Source organism: Euprymna scolopes, chromosome 1, assembly GCF_053919585.1.
Source record: "Euprymna scolopes isolate OS-2025 chromosome 1, ASM5391958v1, whole genome shotgun sequence".
Lineage (NCBI taxonomy): Eukaryota > Metazoa > Mollusca > Cephalopoda > Sepiida > Sepiolidae > Euprymna > Euprymna scolopes.
In genome coordinates this window covers 201,602,344-201,626,496 of record NC_136482.1, presented here as the reverse complement: position 1 = coordinate 201,626,496, position 24,153 = coordinate 201,602,344, and the positions used below count along the sequence as shown (strand labels likewise).

The 24,153-nt window shown below is 33.5% G+C and overlaps 1 long non-coding RNA gene across 1 annotated transcript; it reads right to left on the bottom strand.

Moving 5' to 3' along the window:
* Positions 1–26: 26 nt before the first annotated feature.
* LOC145279809 (uncharacterized) lies at positions 27–23,175 on the bottom strand. The gene is made up of 3 exons (XR_013868459.1): positions 22,612–23,175; positions 20,266–20,369; positions 27–510 (listed from the first exon to the last, which is right to left on the bottom strand). It is a non-coding gene; the product is annotated as an uncharacterized LOC145279809 (long non-coding RNA).
* Between the last annotated feature and the right edge of the window lie 978 nt (positions 23,176–24,153).

The following is a 24,153-nucleotide window of genomic DNA, read 5'->3' as shown; positions in this document are numbered from 1 at the left end:
ATAAGATTTATATTAGATGTCTGCCTTCTCATTATTACATATATTTATTGAGTGCTTATACATCTGAAATTATATCATTGAAACTTTATGTAAAAAACAATGTATATATATTCTTATACTTCTGCTAAATATAGATAATTTCCTACAAATTTTAAAGGATGATTTTTGCAAGCAATAATTATGGTATAATTTCTGTTTTTCATTAGCAGTACATATATTCTAGTATTTCATATGGCTGAAATACTGTATTCTTATGTGCTCATGACTGCATTAGTCATATGAACCTATCATTATATTATTTATATACATTTTTGATAATTATTCCAACTAGTGTTCTCATTAATAAGACTATAAATACATACACAGTTGTCAGGAAAATACATACACAGTTGTCAGGAAAATTTGATTTGATGAAAGAAAAAACTCGTATAGATCACAGATATGTTTTCTCTCGTTTCTGGTTTTAAACTTCATTAAATTTGCATTTGTTTTTCTGTGTTGCTGGGTATTCTGCAAAATAAAGAAAGATAAATTTCTATAAATAATGTTTATTTTATATATGTTTTTTTTGCGAAAATGTTTTAGAATGATTAGATGTAGAACCGGTTTTTTTTCTTAATGAATAAAGATACGTTGACAAAGTAAGCAAAATGCAAAATTGACGTCCCCAAATTAATTATTGATTTAAAAAGTCCCCAAATGATTTATTGATTTAATTTTAAATATAATGCAGATATTTGTTACAATCTTTATTTAATAATCGAATGAATATTTTTTCTTAATAATATAAAACTAAATATCAAAAAAAACCTTAATTTCTAAAATATAACAATTCTTTTCATAATTTACACATAATTGTACTTTACAAAAGGAGGAAATTCTTTACCAATAATCAAAGTTTATTAAACAGCTATAAGAAATTGAACAATATATAAAAATCACCAAAAGTACTCACAGAAAGTGGATATATCATAACGAGATGTTTTGTATTGCAACAGTTTTTGATTGATTTTTTAATGAATGTAATAAATTCTGCAATTCTACTCTGACGCTTTTCGTTCAAGAACTTAATGTAGAAGCATTTACAGATTCTAAAAACAAAATTCGAATAAAAATTGTAAAAAAATACTTCTATAAATTCACCATCATTTTAAATAAGTAATAAATATTCTTGCATAGTGGTTTCAATAAAATTGTTAAAAACATAAAATATATTTTTAAAGACTGGATTGCTTTATTAAAATACTAATACATGTCTAAAAAATTTTATTTTCATATTATAATCAGTTGAGAAATTTCAATTTCTTATGAGACTGCTTTTTTGTGGGAAGACATATCCAGATTTAATTAGATTAGAGATTGTCATTTATTTCCTTGCTTTTTATATCATTTAGTAATTGACGAAACGAGAATGCTTTAAATATCAATCGAGTGTTATTGAAAATAAGTTATTCTCTACAACTGAGGACTTAGATCTTAGATGATGGACATATAAAAACCCTGCTGCAACCAACTGTAAGAGGAAAAGTCTATCCATTTGATGTAATTCACATAAGATTGATTATGTCATGCATAATGGCTATGGTTACTGTAATAAAAACGGGAAGTTTTTTGGACTAGCTCACTTTTAATATGGCTTCGAAATAAATGTTCAAGGACACCTTGAAAGCAATAACGTTTGAAGGAATATTAGACATCAAGGATAGTTGAAAAATCTTGAAAGCAATGTCCATTCAAGTAATCATGAATGCAATTATAATTGAAAGAAATGCGTAAAGAAAAAAATTAAAAAGTTGTACCTGTGAATATTACAAGCTATATTTATGGCATAATAGCAGACAACTGTTACTTCAAATTAAGCTGTAAAATATTCTGCAGTCTCCTAACAATTTATGTTAACTATTCTTCTTCACAATTCCTGGCATCAAAATTCAATATACATCTGACAAAACTCACTGCTAAAAAAAGAATCCCTTCTCTGATTAACAGGTTTCTTATTGAAACCGTCTGCCTTTCACATGCATATTAGATGCCCTGAAGTCTCGTTACTTAACGAGATTGCTCAGTGGCCATTTTTTCTTTATTCTTCTTGCCCGATGCTAACACTGTATACTGAACAAAATCAGGTTCATACTAATTTTAAGTCACACCATAAATTAGTAATGTGGACCCAAACAAGCCGTTATTGAATGGATTGATATAGCTGAGCCAGTGTGTCAGCCGGTTTGATAATGAGAGTTAAGTGTCTGATTCTCATACACATGTTCCTGGTCATCAAGCAGTTAAGTAAAGACAAATTGGAGATTTTTTCCTTATAAAAAATCCATACTTACAATTGTTAGTCCTGTTTATTGTACTAAATATAGTTATTTAAAATGATGCCAACTTAAATAAAAAATCAAATGAAATAATTTGTGAAAAAACAATGAAGACTATCTAAATTCTACAGTCAGAAAATTTAATAGTTTATAATTATTCACAAAACAACATCGAGTGGAAAGTTTAAAATTTAAGCATAATAAAATACTGTCAACAGAAAATGAAAATATCTGAGGAATTAAAATATTTCTTCCACTTCAGCAAGTTAAAAACAAAGCAGAATTTGAATAAATATTGTAAACATTATTTTTATAAATTCACCACCATTTTAAATTAAAAAATAAATATTCTTGCATAGTGGTTTTAATAAAAATTGTTAAAAAACATAAGACATAATAGTTTTTTAATAACACAATTGCTTTATTAAAATAAGTTTTAGTTATACATATATACACATTGGTTATCATTTCTTTTTATATAGTTTTAAGTTGAGAAAATTCAATTTCTTATCAAAATGAGTTTTCACATGAAAGAAAAATCCAGATTTAATTAAACTACTAATAGATTAAGATAGCCGATCCCATATGTCAGCCAGGTTTGATTAAGAGAGTTAAGTGTCCGATCCCCATGCACATAGTCATAATCATCAAAAAGTTAAATGAGTGGAAAAGGAAGATTTTGTCTTTATAAAGAAGCTGTATTAACAATTGTTAGTGACAATTGTTGAACGAAAAGGAAGATATTGCAGCCATATTTCTCTGCTCTGTTAACATATAAAATATCAGTAAAATGCACTAGTTAATTATAAGTGCTCATGTGCCATATTGAAGAAAAGAATACGCAATCACATTTATGTATATAAAATCATTAAATCTCCACTGTTGGTTCAAGATATAACATCATTAAATATACAGTGTTTATTCTATAATATAAAATCATTGAATCTCCAATGTTTATTCAATCATATAATGTTACAGAGAGAGAGAGAGAGAGAGAGAGAGAGAGAGAGAGGTGAGTAAACGCGGAGTGTAGACACGTTTACAAGAACCGAAGGTCAGCTGACCAGATTACGTATGAGTGACGTGGTTGGCTAGATCTGGGAGATTTGATTTGGGCTTTGAAGAAGACGGACGGTTTTTCCGTTGTCTCCCCCTCTTAACTGGGGAGGGGGGAGACGAACGCTGACGTGTGTAGAAGAAGAACCCACACAAGCTGATTTCATTTCCACCTTCTGCAGGACCTCTGGGGAAAGTGAAATAAAAACTATAAAACCCATTCATCGTCTTGGAGTGATAAATCTTCGTCAAACAGGTATCAAGTCTTCCTCCAGGATGAGAAATTTCCAGATGGTCCAACATCGAAGAAGCAGAGGTAGGTTCTGAAAATACATGTCACACACACGATTCCCTTTATGATAATCAAACACACAATCTTTATATTAGAGACAATCATACGCACACGGAATCCTTTTTATGTTATACACGAAACGTAAACGATGCCCCTTTATGAAGAACCCTATGTAACAAATGTTCAATTTGGCGCTCCTCAATAATAACCCTAGTGAGAACTCTCAGATGATAACCAATATATAACATATTCAATTTGGTGCCGTAACTGACCAGACCACCTAGTAAGGGTGGGTTTAAAAGAAAAAAAAAAGACAAAAAAAAAAGGACTTTGGTTGCCACGGGGAAAAAAAGAAAAAAAAAGGGCAAGAAAAACAATAAAATGTATGAAAAAAAAAAAGAAAGAACAGTAGAAAAAAAATACAAATCAACACACACACAACGTTGGGTCCATTAAAACACTAGGCGAATTAGAAAAGTAATTAAGAAAAAAAAAAAAGAAAAGCAATACACACGTACAACCTTTTCACAAAGAAAGAAAAGGAAGACATACGGACACACAGATGTAAAACTTTATATATAGAAAATAGTTAAAAAAAAATGTTTATCGTATTAGGAATTAGCTCGTTATTAACGAAGAAAAATATCACTTAATGTAAAAATTAGAAGGGAAAAACAAAGAATTGCCTTATTCTGTTTAAAGCAAAGGACCGATGAGACAGTAAGAAAATGTAATGGGAACACGCACAAATGAAATTGTTTGGAAATGTGTCAATCATAACAGCCAGTGAGTAAACCAGAAAGAAGAAAAAAAGAAATAGAACATATGACTTTAGTAAGTGTGCGTCAGAAATGAGCCTTTCAGCTTACCAGAAGATAAACACGTCAATCACAAATATGTGTTATGAATATTTCGTTGCATTTTTAAACTGTGAACTAAGTGTAACTTTTAATGAAAAACAATATGTACTTTTGATGAAAAACAATGGATAGGTTCTGAAATGTGATTTTTTTTTCCTTTTTCACTAATTATACGATTTTTTTTTCTTAGGAATTTTTTCTGACATGGACAATTTTAGTTCCATCGAGTGTTAGGATTGTCTGAAACTTTATAAGTGGGTCGTTTTATTTTATTTTAGAAACGACTATGTATTTTAATTGTAAATGTCTAGGTATTTTTTGTAAACGACTGTGATTTTTTTCTTTAATTTTGAATTCTGTGGAATGGTAAAAGATGATGCACTATGCAGCCGACCTAGTTGATGACGTGGTCAAATGGGTTTCCACAAATCTGTGTTTTGTTATTTGGAATTTTGTTGTTAGTGAGATGGGACTTTGTGATTGCTTATAGGATATTTTTGTATTTTTTAATTTATTATTTTTATGTAATTGATGTGTTGTCAAACGGTATTGGCAGAATTTTCTTGTTCTTTGACATGTATTTTTTTTTCGCAGAATGGGGAGGTGGAATCTTTGCTTGTGGGGTCTATTGAAAGAATGATTGATAAAAGAAAGAATGTGTTGTTAATTAATTAATTAATAATCATAATAGTAATAATAAAATTGGGAAAAAGAGAAAGAAATAAGATTTAAACAGTGTAATAATAATAATAATAATAAAAAAGTTTCGGAAGAGTCAAAGGTTCAGTCGGTATTAATTTTAATTTTCGAAATGTAGAATAAATGTTCTATTCGACATGAGTGACGTTTTGACCACATAAGTAAGGAAAAAAAAGGATAAATATAGGGTTAAATAAACTATATGAAGAAATGAAAGAAAAAAGTGGGGAGTAAATGGAATTTAATTTCTGTGGCAAGCATGTTAGAATTTTGGAGAGGTGTTGAATTACATGGGTAGTTATTTCATTATTCTCGAGAAGTGATTCGAATTTTATTTTTTTTAACGTGATTTCTATTGATTTCGAGTAGAATCAGCATGGAGCAACTTTGAGTACTTCATGTGTGGAAATCCGATGTTTTCCATGAAGCTATGTGTCTTCAAGGCAGGTTGCGCTTACCGACTTTGGAAAAAAAAAAGTTTTTTCTGACATAGCAGTAAACGGAATGTATTCTGTCCAGCGTGAGCGGATCTAGTTGTAATCAACTTCAGGGAGCAAATGAAATGCCCTCTGACATGGTGTAAGGGGCAGAGGGGGTGCAATGGCTGACGTGGCCATTATGTTACGAATCGCTCAAGAGAAGATGAATGAAATATGTATGCAAGTACTTAGGAAAATAGAAGGCTACCCACCATATGGAATGTTAAGAGGTTTTTTGTTTCCCACAAAATACTAGTAATAAGAGTAGGCTTATGATTAATAGGATAAGGCTTGGGATGGTAAAATTTTTTTGTGTGCTACCTATGGGAAGAAAAGCTGATCTGTAAAGCCAAGGACGATGATAGTCCGTTTTGAAGAGGCAGATGGACCTCGATTTTATTATTCGGTTGATTGCCGAGAATTTATCGATCACGCGTAGTGTCGACGGGAGTAAAGGATGCTCCTGAAATTCTGATTTAAATTATGAAGAGACCATAGGGTCACAGGGAGTTGTTGACCTTCGAGGGCGCAAGGATTAGCGCCACATGGTATTATTTGTTGATATTATTTTACTTAGTATATTGAATAAAGGTATGACAGTTTTCTTTGCCAGTGGGGTGAGCATATATATCCCATTCTTAGTAAATGTGGGAAGTAAAAAATGTATGCCTTCGCCATACATTTTGATAAAAAGGGGGGAAGGAATGTTACAGAGAGAGAGAGAGAGAGAGAGAGAGAGAGAGAGAGGTGAGTAAACGCGGAGTGTAGACACGTTTACAAGAACCGAAGGTCAGCTGACCAGATTACGTATGAGTGACGTGGTTGGCTAGATCTGGGAGATTTGATTTGGGCTTTGAAGAAGACGGACGGTTTTTCCGTTGTCTCCCCCTCTTAACTGGGGAGGGGGGAGACGAACGCTGACGTGTGTAGAAGAAGAACCCACACAAGCTGATTTCATTTCCACCTTCTGCAGGACCTCTGGGGAAAGTGAAATAAAAACTATAAAACCCATTCATCGTCTTGGAGTGATAAATCTTCGTCAAACAGGTATCAAGTCTCCCTCCAGGATGAGAAATTTCCAGATGGTCCAACATCGAAGAAGCAGAGGTAGGTTCTGAAAATACATGTCACACACACGATTCCCTTTATGATAATCAAACACACAATCTTTATATTAGAGACAATCATACGCACACGGAATCCTTTTTATGTTATACACGAAACGTAAACGATGCCCCTTTATGAAGAACCCTATGTAACAAATGTTCAATTTGGCGCTCCTCAATGATAACCCTAGTGAGAACTCTCAGATGATAACCAATATATAACAATAATATCATCAAATATGAGCTGTTAATTCTGTAGTATAAATCATTTAGTCTATATTGTTTATTACATAGGATAAAATTAGTAAATCTGCAATATTTCATTTTAAAAAATGTGAAAGACTGACAGAAAAGTAGGTATATAAAATAAACAAACTACAATACCTTAAAATACATTAGCTAGTGTAATCACACTGTAGACACTATCTTTTGGTATGACCATGTACCAATAAATAATCTTTCATGCAGTGTATTACATCTAAGTGACAATTACTTATTAATATTTATAAAACTAGACAATGTCTTCCCATCAGTTTGTATGCAGACTTGAAATGCAGTCAACACACAGTAATAGATCTGAAGTTTCTGTTGTCAATACTGGTGATATTATCAGCTAGAATGTCAAGTAGAATTCTTTAGGCGAATAAATCCTGCAATAAAAAATCAAGAAAATTAATCACGGCAGCAAAATACCCAGCTAGAGGAGTCCCAGCTTTCAAACTCTACAAGTCCATGATTGATGAATATAATGTTGTGACCACCTCCACAGGAGGTAACACCAATAACAAACTTTGCAATAAATTTGAAGATTTTATTTTTCTCTTTTGTCCATTGATTCTGCACTGGATAAATAGACACAAACTATCAACAAAATGCAATTCTTGGTTAATTTTCATCCAGTAATAGCGATTTTTTTCAAGTATCTTGTTTATTTTATTCAAGCATGACTGGTATTCCAATGGATTCGTCACATTTCTCATTGTTGCCTCCAGTAATCATCTACTTAATATTCTCTCTTGCATATCAACTTGCCATACTCTTGTTGATCATCTATATTAGAATATATTAAGGTTGAATTATCAATCCAGAGTTCCACACGTGTGCAGTTCTAAAAAAGGAAATTTGTACATGGAATCTATGTTTAGGTTTAGGCAGAGATAAAGAGTGGGGAAAATTATTGATGTTTTCAGCTAGATGAGTGTTTCTCATGAAAGTTTGGTGAGGGGCAGATCATAGATGGGAGCTCAGATGAGCACTTGCCAGGAAAATAACGATAAAGCAGAGACAGGCTCGAAACATCTCCTTTGTAAGGAAGAGAAAAGGGCATCCCCTACGAGGCTAAGAAGTTTGTCTTGAACTATGTCAAGGCAGGATAAGGTCTTTCTAGCAGCTCCTGCCTAGATGTGGCAACGATACTCCATCCTTGGATGTACCTGGCTCTTATATAGGTAGAGAATTTCATCAGCAGTGAGATATCTACTGGATCGATAGAAGGATCCCACCATTTTTCCAGCGACCTTAGCAATGGGTTTGATGTATGTTCCATTTCAGATCAGAAGTAAAGGTCAAGCCCAGAAGCTTGTCAAAACGTGGAGGTTCCCCAGGACAAGAACCATTAATTTCAATTGATGCCAGATGGGGATCAGAGCGTTGATGATGTAAAGATAGAAGCTTGGTTTAGATGCATTAATAGTAACCAGCCACTTCTTTCCCCATTGTACCACATGCTCAAGATCAGAGAAAAGAGAATAAGAGAGAACTTGGTCATTTACAGCCTTTGATGTGCTGCCATAGATGGTAGTGTCATCAGCATAAATATCTACAAATGATCTGAGGATATGATTTGGAAGATCATTGATGTAGATTAGGAAGAGAGTTGGGTCAAGGATGGACCTCTGAGGGACTCCAGCATTAATACTATGAGCCTCTGATTTCTACCCATCAACCACTACTCTTATGAATCTATCAGAGAGAAATGATTTAATAATTGAGAAGACATTTCCAGCTATACCATAGCTGGAGATCTTGTGAAGTAGACCTTTATGACATATCCTATCAAAGGTTTTTGATATGTCAAAAGTAATTGCCCTAGAAAGGAAATCTCTGTCGAGAGATTTGCTAATCCTATAAGATATAACCATAAGCACATCTGCTGTAGATCTAGCAGAAAAGAAACCATATTGCATGTTATAAGGAGGTTATTTCTGCTGAGGTGGTTGACTAGATTCCAGTAACTTATGGCACACAGAAGACTTATTGGTCTGTACTGAGAGTGAGATGAGCAATCACCTGAATTCTTAAATACAGAGAATACTGCTGAGATTTTCCATCATGTTGGGAAGCAATTCTCCTTAAGACAACGCTTAAACAGCTTTGTATGGGAGCTAGTTCTGGTTGAAGCTTTTTGAGCACTATAATTGGAATGTCATCAGGGCCAGTTGCTTTACTGGAATCAAGGTTTTGATTTGCTTGGCAACATCACATACAAATATTTGCATGTTGCATAGAGTGTTTTCTGATACAGGAGGAAATATTGGGGGTTGGCAGCCTTGGTCACAAAGGGTAGAATTAGCTGCAAAGTTCTTGGCAAAGAGTTTGGCTTTGTCTGATGCTGACGAGATTACCTCAGGTCCATTGATGATAGCACGCATTTCTTTTCAGGATCCTGTTTGCCATTTGCCAAAACTGGTGAGAACCAAGCTGCTGCTCAGCTACTTTGGACTTGAAAGACCGAGCATACGACTCTCCCGTTCTTCATTACTCTTTTACAGTAGTTGTTGGCAGTCTTGAAAGCGGTTTTAGTCTCATTATATCTGTTACATTAGAAGCAATGGAAAAGTGATTTCTATGTGCAATGGCTTACTGTTAGGTTTTTGCTGGAATTTTTCCGAGAATACGAAATGGTCTATATCTACAATTAACCATTCTTTCAAGTCTGATACTATAGAGGACACATCCTGTTTAAACATGGAACGCAGAGGTAGATCTGATATAAATGTACGGAAGCTATCCTAGTCAGCCATAGAGTATCGATATACTGTATGATGGAGAGGTACATCCAAGGAATTATTACATTTTGTTTTTATTTTAACTTATACAACAGAGTGGTCGGAAGATTCCAGTGAGGACAAAATCGAAGATGAACATAGCTCAGGGCAAGTTGTAAGGAAAAGGTCTAGGAGACTTGCATACTGACCATCAGTGTCAGGCACATGGGTGGGTTCGCAAACAATCTGTGTGAGGACATAAGCAATAGAGAAATCGTGACAGAACCTCCCCTCATCATCCGTTTTGTTTGAGTGGGTTAATCATTCCACATTGTAAACATTGAAGTCTCCACAGATGTGAATGTTAGTCGAAGGATGAGCAGATGGAATATGCTCAATTTTCTCAGATATGCTCTTAAAGATAGTCACTCTGCTATTTTGCGGGCAATAGATGGCAAATATAAATGCAGTAGCATAAGTGCAACCCGGAAGCACATATAGGATAATTTAGGGTCTTATCTGGAGATGCCTCTACCACATAGAAAGCCATCTTTAATGTAGGCACATATTCCATGCCTATGGCGATCTTGAGGCTCAGATTTAGATGTTAAGTTAGAGTATCTTTTAATTACAAACTCATCTAGGGAAATAGTCGCTTCAGTGCTAGTTTCACTTAGGAATAATATGTCCTGTAATTGAGTTTCAACCTCTAGAAGGTTGAAACATAGACTCCTGATGTTGGAGAATGATACATGGAAGTAGGGTTTTAAATTGGAAGTTGGAGATCTGGGTTTAATTGTGTATTTTTCTGAAATCAAGAAATGAATAAATATATATATTTTTTGTAACACATGATAAGGTAAAGCCATAACAATTACCCACTAATATGGCGATGAGAAGCTCCACCAGAAGCTACTGCATAGTCCAGAATTCATTCACCAAATAGTAATACAGCAGCCCCAGTACTTTGCACCTGCTGATAGGACAGCCTTGTTGGTAGTTAATCCAAGGTTTGGGTCCCTAACTATCAGGTGGATAACGTCAGCCCAGTTAAAGCGTTTATTCCAGCACTCTTTGTTAGTGACATGGCTACAAGAATAGACATAGAAACAGAAAATTTCTGACATCTCTGGCAACTGTTCACGCAAAATACTGCCAACCTAGAATAAGACTTCAATTTTTTTAAATCTATATATCTATAAAAGTGAAATTGTGTGTGTGTGTGTGTGTGCGTGTGTGTGTGTGTGTGTGTGTGTGTGTGTGTGTGTGTGTGTGTGTGTGTGTGTGTGAGTGTACATTTCCCTACCAAACTACTCCCTCAATTTTCAGTCTCCAGACTCGAAATTTGACATAAGGGGTATTGAGATTTGGGAAAAATAATTTTAATTGGTTTTCAGCCAGAAATTTGGCTGTGAAAGAGTCAAAGTTCAACGATTTGATTAGAAATGTTCATTTCAGTTTTTGACAGCTCCATCAACCAAGATCAAAATGGACAATTTGTTGGCAAGATACATAACTCTCCCAGAAGATGTTCCATCTCTTTGTTGTTAACGAACTGCTTATTGCAAAATATTATGTCCTGTTGAACTGTATATATGTGGAATGTATATATGTAAGCATTTATGAACATTAGACGGCATGATGAAACTTCAATATATACACCTTTGATTATATACACTCGATTACAGGAACATTCAATATACACTGTTACACCCTCTTACTACATAACATATTCATCCTGGTGTTGTATATCCTCGTTTATATATACCCACGATAATATAACAATAATGTTATATTGTTAGTCTATTGGAAAACACTAATTATTATTAAAATGGTCAATTATGATGAAATTATAATAGTTGATTATTATGATTGGTAAAAGTCTAATTGTTAGATAGAAATATGTTATTGATGTGGAAAGTTATGATAAGTTGAAATATTTACATTTAATAGTGGTCAGGAATGTAAATTTGATGTTAATTTGACAAATGGAATTCAAGCTAACCATTATATAAGCAAATATGTGTGACTAAATCTCAGCAAGGATCTTTAGACTACATGTAGTGATGGTGTAATAAAAACATGAATTTTGAGATCTAGAGTTGTAGTTATGAAAGAGAACAGTTTGATATGCAACATGTTAGCAGACAGATAGGGTTTTATGACAGGACGCCCATGGAAGTCAGAAGGGGGTGACTTAAAAAAATGTAATTTTATACAAAGCGTGCCAACTCTGGAAAAGAACTCAGCAAAAAATAAACGATTATATCAAAATATAATTCCTATTTGAGCATTTTCAATTATGGAGAAAAGCACCTTTAATTTTAGGATGCATGGAAAGAAGAGTAAAAGTATGGTTTTGCTGACAATGCTATCTATAAACTGTAAATTTATGTATATACACATCAACAGACAATAGAGAATACACTAGACGAATCACATATCAGAACATTAACACTCGTAAGTTAAAAGAGACTCATTATAGAAACACATCTGTTATATATACACCAATATATATATATATATATATAAGACAAACATATACATTTGTTATGCAGCTACACTGTTTATATACACTCCCAGTACACTATATACCACCGTTTGATGCTGTTTCAAACTCCCCTTTGTATTACATATCCAGTTTTGATACCATGCACTTCAACATATACCCATTCTGGTGCCGTGTTAAACCAGAGCTCTCCACAAGGGCGTGTAAAGAAGCTGGTAACAAAACGGAAAAATATGGCCAGAAATGTAGTAAACTTAGAGAAAAAAAACACACAATGTCAAAAAGATAAAAAACAGTAATAAGGGTCCAATTTTGTCAGAAAAATTATATTGGAAAAAAAGATTAAACTGTGAAAGCAAAAAAGTAAAGAACACAAACAAATATATATCATTAAACGTAATTAAGAAAAGAGGGAGATGCCACAAAAGATAAAAAGAGACAGTTTTAGAAGAATAATATATGTGAACTAGAAAGAAATAAAATAAGACAAGTAAATAAAAGAACAAAAACACAATTATCCACATCCATACAAACATGTCTAAATGTAAAAGGAAAAGAAAGAAAAAACAAAGAATACAACGTTACAAGACACACACATATGCAAAAAAAAAACAAATGGAAGAAAGAAAGCACAAAGTAAAACAGTACTGTAGAAGAAAAACAAAGAAATAAAAAACACACATATAGACATAAAGTAAAAGAGCGAAAAGAAGAAAAATATGAAAACATACACACACAAAGTCAGGTTGTCATATGCACTTGTGAAATTTTCTCAATGGTCGAAGTCTGTTTTTATACCTGCCAATTAAAATCCAGAAACAAGCTATGGTGTACTTTTATAAGGAATTTTGTTTATATAAATATGATTTTGTTATAATTGGAAAATATGAAGATGAAAACGCTTTTAAAGATCCTATAGTCGCTATGTTATCTGCAATAGAGTCTGCTGGGGTAAGAGATTTTATGTGCTCAGTTTGAACAAAGCTGATGTGTTCTTTGTTTAATCAATTAAGGACGGGATTTTGTATGTTATTGGACATCCATAAAAATGAATTGTGTCGCTGTAAGGACTTGCTTAATGTTTTATTTTGTTTTTTGTTTGTGGACAATATTGCTATTTATATACAATCTCCCATATACTATATATCACTGTTTGATGCATTTTTGAAACATTATATACCCCCATTTTGATACTTCGTTATTCAACAATATTTTTGACATAGTAGCAGATTATGATTACAAAGATGTGAACATAATATTTACAATGACGGGTGATAAGATGAACCAATTGTTGAGACACTTGTAGTCTGTCTAAACTGTACGAACGAACTGACTAAACCAAGATGGCCGACTCCTATTTATATCACCACAAGCAAGGGAGGTAACCATGTAACTGAAGCAAGGGAGGTAACCAATGTCTACATTAACATTGCTGCTGTCCTCAAGTGAATAATTTATTTCTGATTTAACAAGTCCCTTAGAAGCTCAGACGAAGCTCCTGCCTTGGTCAAACAATCAGAGACCTGATCACAACCCTTGATCCATTCTATCTGTATCTCCCCTCTACTCTTCATTTCCTTCAGCCTTGCTACATCTATTCTCAATCGTCGATCGCTTACCAGATTGTTGGAATTCAATGTCTCCACAAGTGATGCATTATCTGTCTTGCAGAGAACGTCTGGCAATTTAGATAACTGAAATACCTCTTGTATCATAACCGCAGTCAAAACACCAGCATCAGCTCCCTCATTCAGAGCAAGAGTCTCTGAGGCCAATGGGCTTTTTGTCACTCTGTTCAATTTCTTTGACGCCCAACACATGGGGGCCATTTTGTCAGTACTTCCTCCAATAAAGACAACAAAACCACCCTGTGAAGATCCATCTTCCAGACTGGCATAAGAGGCATCAGTATAACACAAAATGTGTAAATCTGAGGGCTTTCCCAATTTTGGAAATGTTATAGAACCCTTCTTGGATTTCAATTTTGATAAGGCTTTATTCGCCTCAAATAAGGCTTTTACTTTGGGATGCTTTCCAGTGTTGCTCATTTTACACACATCAAAAGCTATATCAGGGCGTGTTTGAGTTGAAACCCACATCATCTGACCTGCAAGTCTCTTCAACTCATGCTTTTCTTCTTCATTCAGTTCATCATTTTTCCTCAGTATCCTCCCTTTGCTTATTTCTATTGGAGATATGGAAGATACATATAGATCTTGTTCTACAGTGATCCCATTTTCCTGTTGATTAACATTCAGTCCAACATATTTGAATGTTCCACTTTCATGAGATCCCACCTTAAATTTTTCTTTCAATGTTGCAATCACATCCCTTTCAAACTCTGTGTTTCCACAGAAAACAAAATCATCCACGTGCATAGCAAGAATTTCAGTCAAATTTCCTTTAATATCATGCCACAAAAACAATGCATTATCATAAGCACTTGCTACTCCTTTTAATTCAATCAAAGCCTGAGTAACTCTCTTGTACCATGCCCGTGGAGCATCATTCAATCCATAGATGCATCTTTTTAATTTCCACACTTGAGATTTAGGACAAACATCAGATGGTGGCCTCAGGTACACATCTCTCTCTAAAATACCACCTTGCAAAAAGGCTGAGGTAAAATCTATGGTCTGCAGCATCCAATTCTTTATTGATGCGGTTAGCATGACCATTCGCATAGCTTCACGGCTACATGTTGGGGAGTCCGTTTTCAGATTACTATTTTCTTCATAGCCTCGTGCTACAAGGCGAGCTTTCATTGTTTTCTGATTATCCTTGAATTTTTCAGTAATCACCCATCTTGTGGATATTGTTTTTTGACCTGTGTATGGCACACATTCAAATACTTCATAGGTGTTCATGTTTTTTATTTCTCTATGCTTGGCATCCATTACAGCTTTCGACTGCTCTTGTTCAGCGGTGAGCAGGACTACATTTTCCTGTTCAGTATATTGGGGCACTTCTCTCCAATGATCAATATGATTCCAGTTGATACAAACTTGATCCTCGTTTTCATCCTCAGGTTCTATATTGATCCAATGACTATATTTGCCAGTTGATTTAGGCTGTACTGACATAACCTTTCCTTTCTTCCACTCCTCACTTCCATTTATTTTATAAGTTATGGTCTTATTTCGGCCAGGTTTTTCAGTCTTATCTCTTAAACTGGTAGAACTATCAACAACTTCTTCTCTGTCTATATCTTCACTTTCTACCACTTGATTCTGCAACTCCTCCTCCTCAACTGAAAGGTATTCATTCTTCCCTTCTGTAGTGTTTCCCAGCATTTCAACTTTTTTTGTTCTTTTTTCGTTGTTTTTATTCACTTTCATCAATTGGCACGGATGCATCCTATAAAATGCTCCGCCATGTCTGATTAAGACAAACTGGCCTTCTCTGTCTAACACTTTTGCTGGACCACGCCATCCTTTAAAACCCTGCCTCCGATAATAGATTTGGTCTCCGGTAGCGTAATCTTCATCAGCATAAGTTCTGACATTAGACCTGAGAGCTCTCCTAATTCTCTCACTGGACTCAGCTTCCAAAAAGTTTCTCCTTGCACTATGGAGAGCATTTAAATTTTTTCTCACCATGTCACTTGTAGTAGAGGACTCCATAGCAGGTAACTGGTCTGTCAGAATTGAGGGTGTATTTACATTGAAACCGAAAACAAGTTCATTTGGACTGTGTCCAGAGTAATTGAGGAGGGCATTTTTTGCACAAATAGCCCATGCCAAGGCAATTTCAGGTTCACACTTCTCATCGTCAATTGTTTTTTTCATTGCCTCAGCAACTATCAAATTATGACGTTCTACAGTACCGTTGCTGAATGGACTTTCTGCGGCAGTAGTACAGGTCTCTATGTTGAGTTTTTCATTCATCTGTCTATAGTGTTCGTTGTTGAATTCACCCCCATTATCACTCAGAAAACGAACAGGAGATCCGAAATAGGTAATCCACATCATAAAGATGTTTTTGATGATCTCCTCCTTCTTCTTTGTTTTGATCAATGTTGCCGCTGAATACCTGGTAGCGGCATCAATGAGATGTAGTATCCACACCTCATTGTGGATGAACTCTTTCAAATCCATGCAAACTGTGTGATTAAATCTATTGCCAAGAGGCAATCCCACAACCGGTCGCAGTGGAGCTTTTTTAAATCTAAGGCAAATTTGACAGTTTTCACAAACCTCCTCAATCGCCTTTATAAATTCCTTGTCATTGAATTTGCCACTTTTTTTAACCAAGGAAACAAGTTTTTCCTTCGAGGCATGAGCAAACTGTCGATGAAGTTTTTCTGCTTTTTTTTTTTTTTCTGTGAAAGAACACTGACCAAAATTCTGAACATGTAATACAATGTTCTTAGTACCACTATGATCCAACAACTTATTTGTTAAGGGGAGACAATAGTGCCCTGAAGTTGTGGTCTTTAGTTCAATACATTTATCAAAAATCCAGCACATATCTTTCCGGAAATCTAGCACTATTCCTGCTGTCTTCATTGATTTGTGACTTAATAGAAGAGGCAAGTCATTTTTCACAATATCTGCTTCGATATAAACTCTTATACCTCCGAGTGTAACCGGAAATTTAGCAACTTTAATTGCTGTGACAGCCACTCCATCACCAAAACAAAAACTCCGGTCTGAGTTTGTATACTTCACTAGTTGCAGGTCACTTTCATTTAAAGTATCTAAATAAACATCAAGCCACACTTCGCCAGCCAGTGTGCGAGTACAAGCAGAATCCAAGACTGCCATTCCAAATGTTTCCTTTACAAGATTTGAGATTTTTTCATTTGTACTGTTCAAATAAATATTTTCTTGAATGAACAACGTAATGTGTATTTGTTCTGTCGCTTCCGTAAACCTGGGCGTATTTCTAGGACACTCTCTAATTAGATGGTTTGGAGACTGACATTTGTAACACAATAACACGTTTCCACTTCGGTCACATGGATTAGATTGTCCTCGACGAAAACGCCTTTTGTTGTTACCCGGTTTAGAATAATTATAGTTGACGATTTCGGGCTCTGATTTCACTGCCGGTACATTTTCATCACGATAAATGTCACCAAATACTTTCTTTATCGATTCCTTCATGTTTTGATACGTCAAAACAGAACACGTTGTCCGCGCTAATTTTTCGTTCTCTTCCGATATGTTAACCGCGTTCAAAACAAGAAAAGCTTGCACTCCTTCCGGTAGAATAATGTAGAATTTTTTTAATCTTTGGTACAAAAACTCATAACAAACAAGAAAGTCATTTATACTGGTACCTGACGGTCTTTTATAAGTGTAAAATTCCTTAAAAGTCATGTAAGCGTGCGTGTGTTCATCCTTTAAATATATGTCATCCAGTTTCTTTATTAAGATCTTCAAGCCATCTCGTCCGCCGATGTCACTTGTTGGCAATTCACGGACACATTCTCTAATATTCGGTGGTAGCGTCAAAAACACTGCTGGCCCTTTTTTTTCCTCAGAAAGATCCGTGAACAACGACCACATTTCAACATCTTGTTTCCAGTTCTCGTAAACATCCTCCCCCTCCAACAATGGAGGTTGTTTGTTCGAAGTTGCCATATCCGATATTCGATCTGTCTAGTGCTACAGACAAGCTGTACAAAAAAAAAAAGTTTTTTTTTTTTTTTTTTTTTTTTTTTTTTCGTTTTGTCGCACACAGAGGGATATCTCTGCTACCATTTGTTGAGACACTTGTAGTCTGTCTAAACTGTACGAACGAACTGACTAAACCAAGATGGCCGACTCCTATTTATATCACCACAAGCAAGGGAGGTAACCATGTAACTGAAGCAAGGGAGGTAACCAATGTCTACATTAACACCAATCAAACACCAGAATAATTATATAAAACATACTGAATCTCTTCTATCACAGCTTTTTATCCTTATATGAGAAGGGAAGTATGCTCTGTTAATCCTGGCTTAATTACCTGGAATTTTTTACAATTCAAAGCTTCTTTGACTAGATTCATACTCCTAAGTTTTGCTTTGGACAACACCATTTAATATTCGCAATTGGATAATTTTCTTTTCTCTACAATAGTTATGTCTGCTATCATTCCCTTTTTAATAATTTTTCATTACGAAAATGGCTCTTCACTCAAGAAATCTAATAGGTCCCACATTGTATACTAAGCTTCTCCCATCAATGCAATGTTGCATCCAAGTGTTCTACAAGTATTTGACAAACTTACAGCAATGGTCCCTTATTTACAAAACAAATACAACCGACCAAATTGACAATCAGCAAATTCTCACCTCTGAAACATAAATGTCCTAAGGCCTTTTACTCTAATAGATTATTTCTAGGACTACTAGCCTTTGAAATTCACTTGGTGTTCCCGGTTTTGTCATGACTATATGACAACATATATAATTTTAAATGTAATGTGAAATATGGTCTCTAATTCACAGTAGTTTCCTACATTTCAATTGCATTCTGCCATGTTTGAAGTCATTACAGGAAAAAGTATAAAAATTTAATAAATTAAAAAATTTGAAAAATGTAATTTCATTAGTGATTTTCAGACCTTTCACTAGTGAAAGTTTACATAAATGAACGAGGCTAAAATTATAACAGTTTAGCTTTTTTAAATGAAATTCGTATTAAACAGATATTAACAGAGTACATTTTTAATCACCAAAAAATGAAATTCGTCTTAAAAAGTCATTAACAGAGTACACTTTTAATCACGAAATACCGAATGCATTCCTAAATTCAAAACTCTTCTACATTACTTTAATGTGTCACTTGCAATGTGAATATGAGGTCATAATCTTATTGAATCAGTGTATCTGTAGCAGTTTTAATTTTGTATTTTACTTTCAAAAGAAAATAAAGCTAATATTATTCTTAAATATACAAGTGGAATATTATTTTCCCGGAAATTGCTATTTATGTCAAGGTAATTCTTAAATAATTTCCTTCTTTTTAATTCTCTGCTTATCTTGTGTTTTTATTCTTGATATTTCTTTTCTAAAGCCTGTAAACGTTTTAAAATCTTTGCTATTTTTACAAAAATTGTCCTTTTCTTAGATGTTCCGTGTATTATTTGTTTTATTATTTATTTTTTCTTTTTAATTTGATTGCAATTTTGATTTCATTATTTTCTAAATTATAAGTTGTTTTAGTTTTACCTTCAACTTGTTTTACTAATATAAGTTTCCCCTCTTAAATTTTTATAATTTTTTTTTGTCAAATTTTATTAAAGTTTCTCGTTTTTATAACACCTTTTCTTTTATGTTAATTAATTTTCTTTGTTGTATTTTATAGTTTCATTCTTAATTTCGTCGAATTTTATTGTTCTACTTTCTTTAGATTTAAATTATTCTATGATAATGACTTTATAATTTCCATTGCAATATTTTTTACTCATTTAAGATGAAAATATATCACTAAAATATTAAAAGAAAAATCGTAGAATGCTTCAGATTAAATCTTATATGTTTAGTCAGTAAAATATTCTTAATCCATGTAATTCCAGATGTATTTAGATGTTGCAATTATTTATGAAGAATATTTACTATATCATTTCACAAATTTAAAGAGATGATATTTGAAGTACAAATATATTGGATCATAATTTTTATATAATTTAAAAGAAAATGATTTTAAACAAAAAAAAACAATGCATAGAAATCTCTAAATATTTTCTAGTACATTTTTATTTTGTTTAATATTTATCTCAGACATATGAACTATGTTTTATTATTTTATTCAAATTTTTAGAGTTTTGTGTTTTTATTTAAAAATACAAGAAAGTGCATTAATTGCTAAATAGAACGTTTATAAAGATTCGTGGTTTTCAAATTAACTGATTTTAAAATAATCTACAAATTAAAATGATAAAATAAATCCATGCAATTACAATAAAACTTAAAGAAATAATTAAAAAAAAAAAGTAACCACGTTTACAAATTCGAATAATTACCTGTTATTTAAAAATACTTTTTAACATTAAAACTGTTTTCTTTAACGGTCAGGATCTACTGTTGAAGTTTATGTTAAATGCTCTTCAGATGTTCAAAAATTATTCTGTAAAAAACAATAAATCCATCAATTAGGCTTTTACATAATAAAAAGACGGTAATCTCCAAAAATACCGTTAGGGCTTACAACATGGCCGCCAGAAGAGTCACGTGATCCGGTTGATCCAAAACATGAATCGTGCAAATGGAAAACGCAGCCTTGAAGGCAAACTTTGACAAACAATCACAATTTGTTTGTATTTAATTTTTTGTTGATATAATGTTGTTATAAAAATAGGCAAACTTTGAGAAACAATCTTAGGTTGTTTTTAGTTAAAACAGTGTTTATAAAAAGTATTTTATTCAGAACAAACAAGTGGTCGTGGTCGACGGAACGCAATTGAACCATGACAATTCCTGGAATTGAACCACGACGATTCCTGAAATTGGAACTGCTACCTACCTCAGAGAATTACAAAAATATCAATGGCCCTTAACGTATCACCCTTGTTCCTCGTTCCTCGTGTTCATGACAATAACGCTATACTTGGCGAAACTATGACATTGTCTCGGCTAATGTTAGCAATGCCAGATGACGTGCACATATTGACATGGCTTGCACAGAGACGTCTGATAGCCAATTCATGCAATTGTCAAATTTGTGGGTCACCATGCGTGTTGGCTCGATATTCCGAATCCAAGGATGGTTGGAGATGGCGTTGCCGAAACGATGGATATCGTAATACAATTAGAACGAACTCTTTTTCTCAAAGAAGCAACCTCAATCTAAGAACCATTGTAATAATTATGTATATGTGGAGCATGGATTTTCCACAAAAAACTATGGCAACAGAAAGTGAGGTGAGTGCCAACACAGTGAGCGACTGGTGCAACTTTTTGAGGGAAGTGTGCACTCAGTACATTGAACAAAACCCAATTCAATTGGGGGGTATAGATGAGACCTGGACCCCAAAAGAGGTTGAAATTGATGAAAGCCATTTTTACCCTCGGAAATATCACAGAGGAACTGTCCGACGTAGCCATTGGGTGTTCGGCGCCATCGAACGAGGCTCTAAGAATTGCCTTTTGATCGAGGTTCCAGACAGAAAACGTGAAACTCTGGTCCCTATAATTCGCCAATGGATCTTACCCGGGACTCGTATAATAAGCGATGGGTGGAGCGCTCATGCAACCGTAGCAGACATTGACTTTGGTATTTACAGCCACGATGTTGTTGTCCACGAAAGAAATTTTGTGGAGCCTAACGACGCGACTATAAATACTCAACTTATTGAAAATACGTGGATGCGAGCGAAGAAAAAACTTCGTCGCCAATTCGGTACATCAAGGGCTATCTTCACTTCATATTTAAATGAATTTATGTGGCGTGAAAGAGTCGGCCCAAATAAATTTTGTGAGCTAATTTGTTGCATCGCCTCCATCTATTCTGTCTAAATTTATAAAATGAAAATTAAAAATATAAACTGTTTTTTTTTACATCATATTTTTATAACATTACATCTTAAAAAAAATGAACACCTTGTTTTAAATACCATTTTTATGAAAAACTCTGAATAAAATATTTTTTATAAACACAGTTTTAAAAAACAAACAAACTGTGACTGTTTCTCAACAAAAAATTAAATGACCGTTCTAAATAAATTATTTATTATTATGATATTGAAAAACTGTTTTTGTACTTAATTATTATGCTTGTTTGTCAAAGTTTGCTTTAAATTTGCGTTTTCCGGTTTCGTAATACGGCGATTCATGTTTTGGATCAACCGGATCACGTGACTCTTCTGGCGGCCATGTTGTAAGCCCTAACGGTATTTTTGGAAATTGCCAAAAAGACATAAGACGTTTTTGATTCTTCATTGGTAGAATTATATTTATGAAATTCTAGTTTTATGTATATATTTTTAACTAAAAAAAAAAAAAAAAAAAAAAAATTCACACGCTTTTTAAAGTCAATACAGAAAAGAAAAAGTGAAACTCGCGATAATCACCGCGTTGTTCGATTTTCGAATGAATCGTACAATGAATTAAATAGCCAAATTACCAAACAGTTTTTTGTATATATTTTCGAACATTAGATTTAAACTTAAAGTACATAATAAACAAATTAAATATTTGCAACAATTTCCAATGACAAAATCGTCCTCGGAGCACTCGTATAAAATTTTTGTTTACATGAAAACTAGAGACGTGGTCTCATTTCTATATCAAAATCAAAGAGAATCATAATGGTTCAGCAGTGCCCTTGAGAAAAATAAAACAAAAAACAATTAAATTCAAGTAATAATTACCTTTTGTTTGATTAATTGTTAAAAAAGAAAAAAGAAAAAAAGAAACGATTATAAAGTGTGTTAATTAATTCGAGATGAGTTTGACAGGCGGAAGTCTAAATTTAAGGATGACGACCGGAAAACCAAGTTCGCAGAAAATTAAAGACAAGCTAATTTAAACTCACGATTACGAAACTTTCGATTTTTTTTTTTTTTTTTTTTTTTTGCGAATTGCATCGTGAGTGGAAGAGATTAAAAATAAGCAGAAGTTCTAAGGAGGAAAATCATCAACACGTGCGAACGATATAGAGAAGTCCTTATTGACAAAGGGTTCTGGGATATTTACAAACAAAGGGAAATAATAACAAGACAAGAGTTCATATTTACTTTGCCTCCCCACAAGGCAGAGTGAGTGAGACAGAGACACCAAGTCATTTTTTAAGGAGGAGATAAGGAACAAAAATTAAAAATTGTCTCAGTCGTGAAGGATTTCTCCTCCACTAACTGAGAACAAAAAATTAAAGTGTTGTATCAGAACACTCCACCAGCTTTTAGAATGTTATTGTGGTGTTTTTATGTAAAAAAAAAAAAAAAAATGGGGCCCTCTTGCAGTTTAAGGAGACTAAAATATGGAGAAAAAATGGATATAAGTCGTGTTCCACCGGTAGAAGGAATGCAACCTGATTGGATAGTGAAATTGGCGTCATTTTATAAATAAAATGAAATATTGAAATTGATAATATTAGAAAACAATATTTTTTTTATTAAATAATTTTTATTAAATTCGGATTTTTTTTAAAAAATGATTTTTAGCAATTTAGATCTTTTTTTATTGAATCACTCTCGCGTAATTTTATAAATAAAATGACAAAAAAATAAAAATAATTAGAAATGATATTAATAAAACGATATTGAAATATATATAAAATAATTATTGTAAAAGATTTTTTTAAAAGTTAAAGTCATATTTAAGTAACACAATTCGATTGACTATAAAAAGTAAAACATCTTAGTTTATTTTAAATTAAAAAAAATAGAAATGGAATTGGTTTGTTAAAAAAAATCAACTGTTTACTATTGACAGTTTCAATATCGTTTCATTAATATTTCTAATTATCTTTATTTGTTTGTAAAACAAAATGTGTTTTCTGCTATTGTCCATTTACATTTCGTTTCATTATCATTTCTCATTATCTTTGTAAAAAAATATATGTTTTCTACTTATTCTACAATTTCAATACCCTTTCATTATTATCATTTCTAATTATATGTGGTTAAAAGTAAAGAACCTTACCTCATGCATCGTGCAGTCAGTGTGGAAAGTGCAGTGAGAAGAGAACAGTTGGATTCAAATTTAATGTCAAGCTATTTCGGCGCAGTGACAAAAATGGGTGACCAAGTAAGGTTGAGCAGCGATATCCTGAGGCCATTTACTAGAGAAGGTGACGTGGTTGCATGGCTTAACAAGCTGAAGTTGGTGGCAACGCTGCAGAAGATCGAGGATGTAGCCACGTTAATATCTATGTATTTGGAAGGAAGTGCTCTAGCGGTCTATCTAGAGAT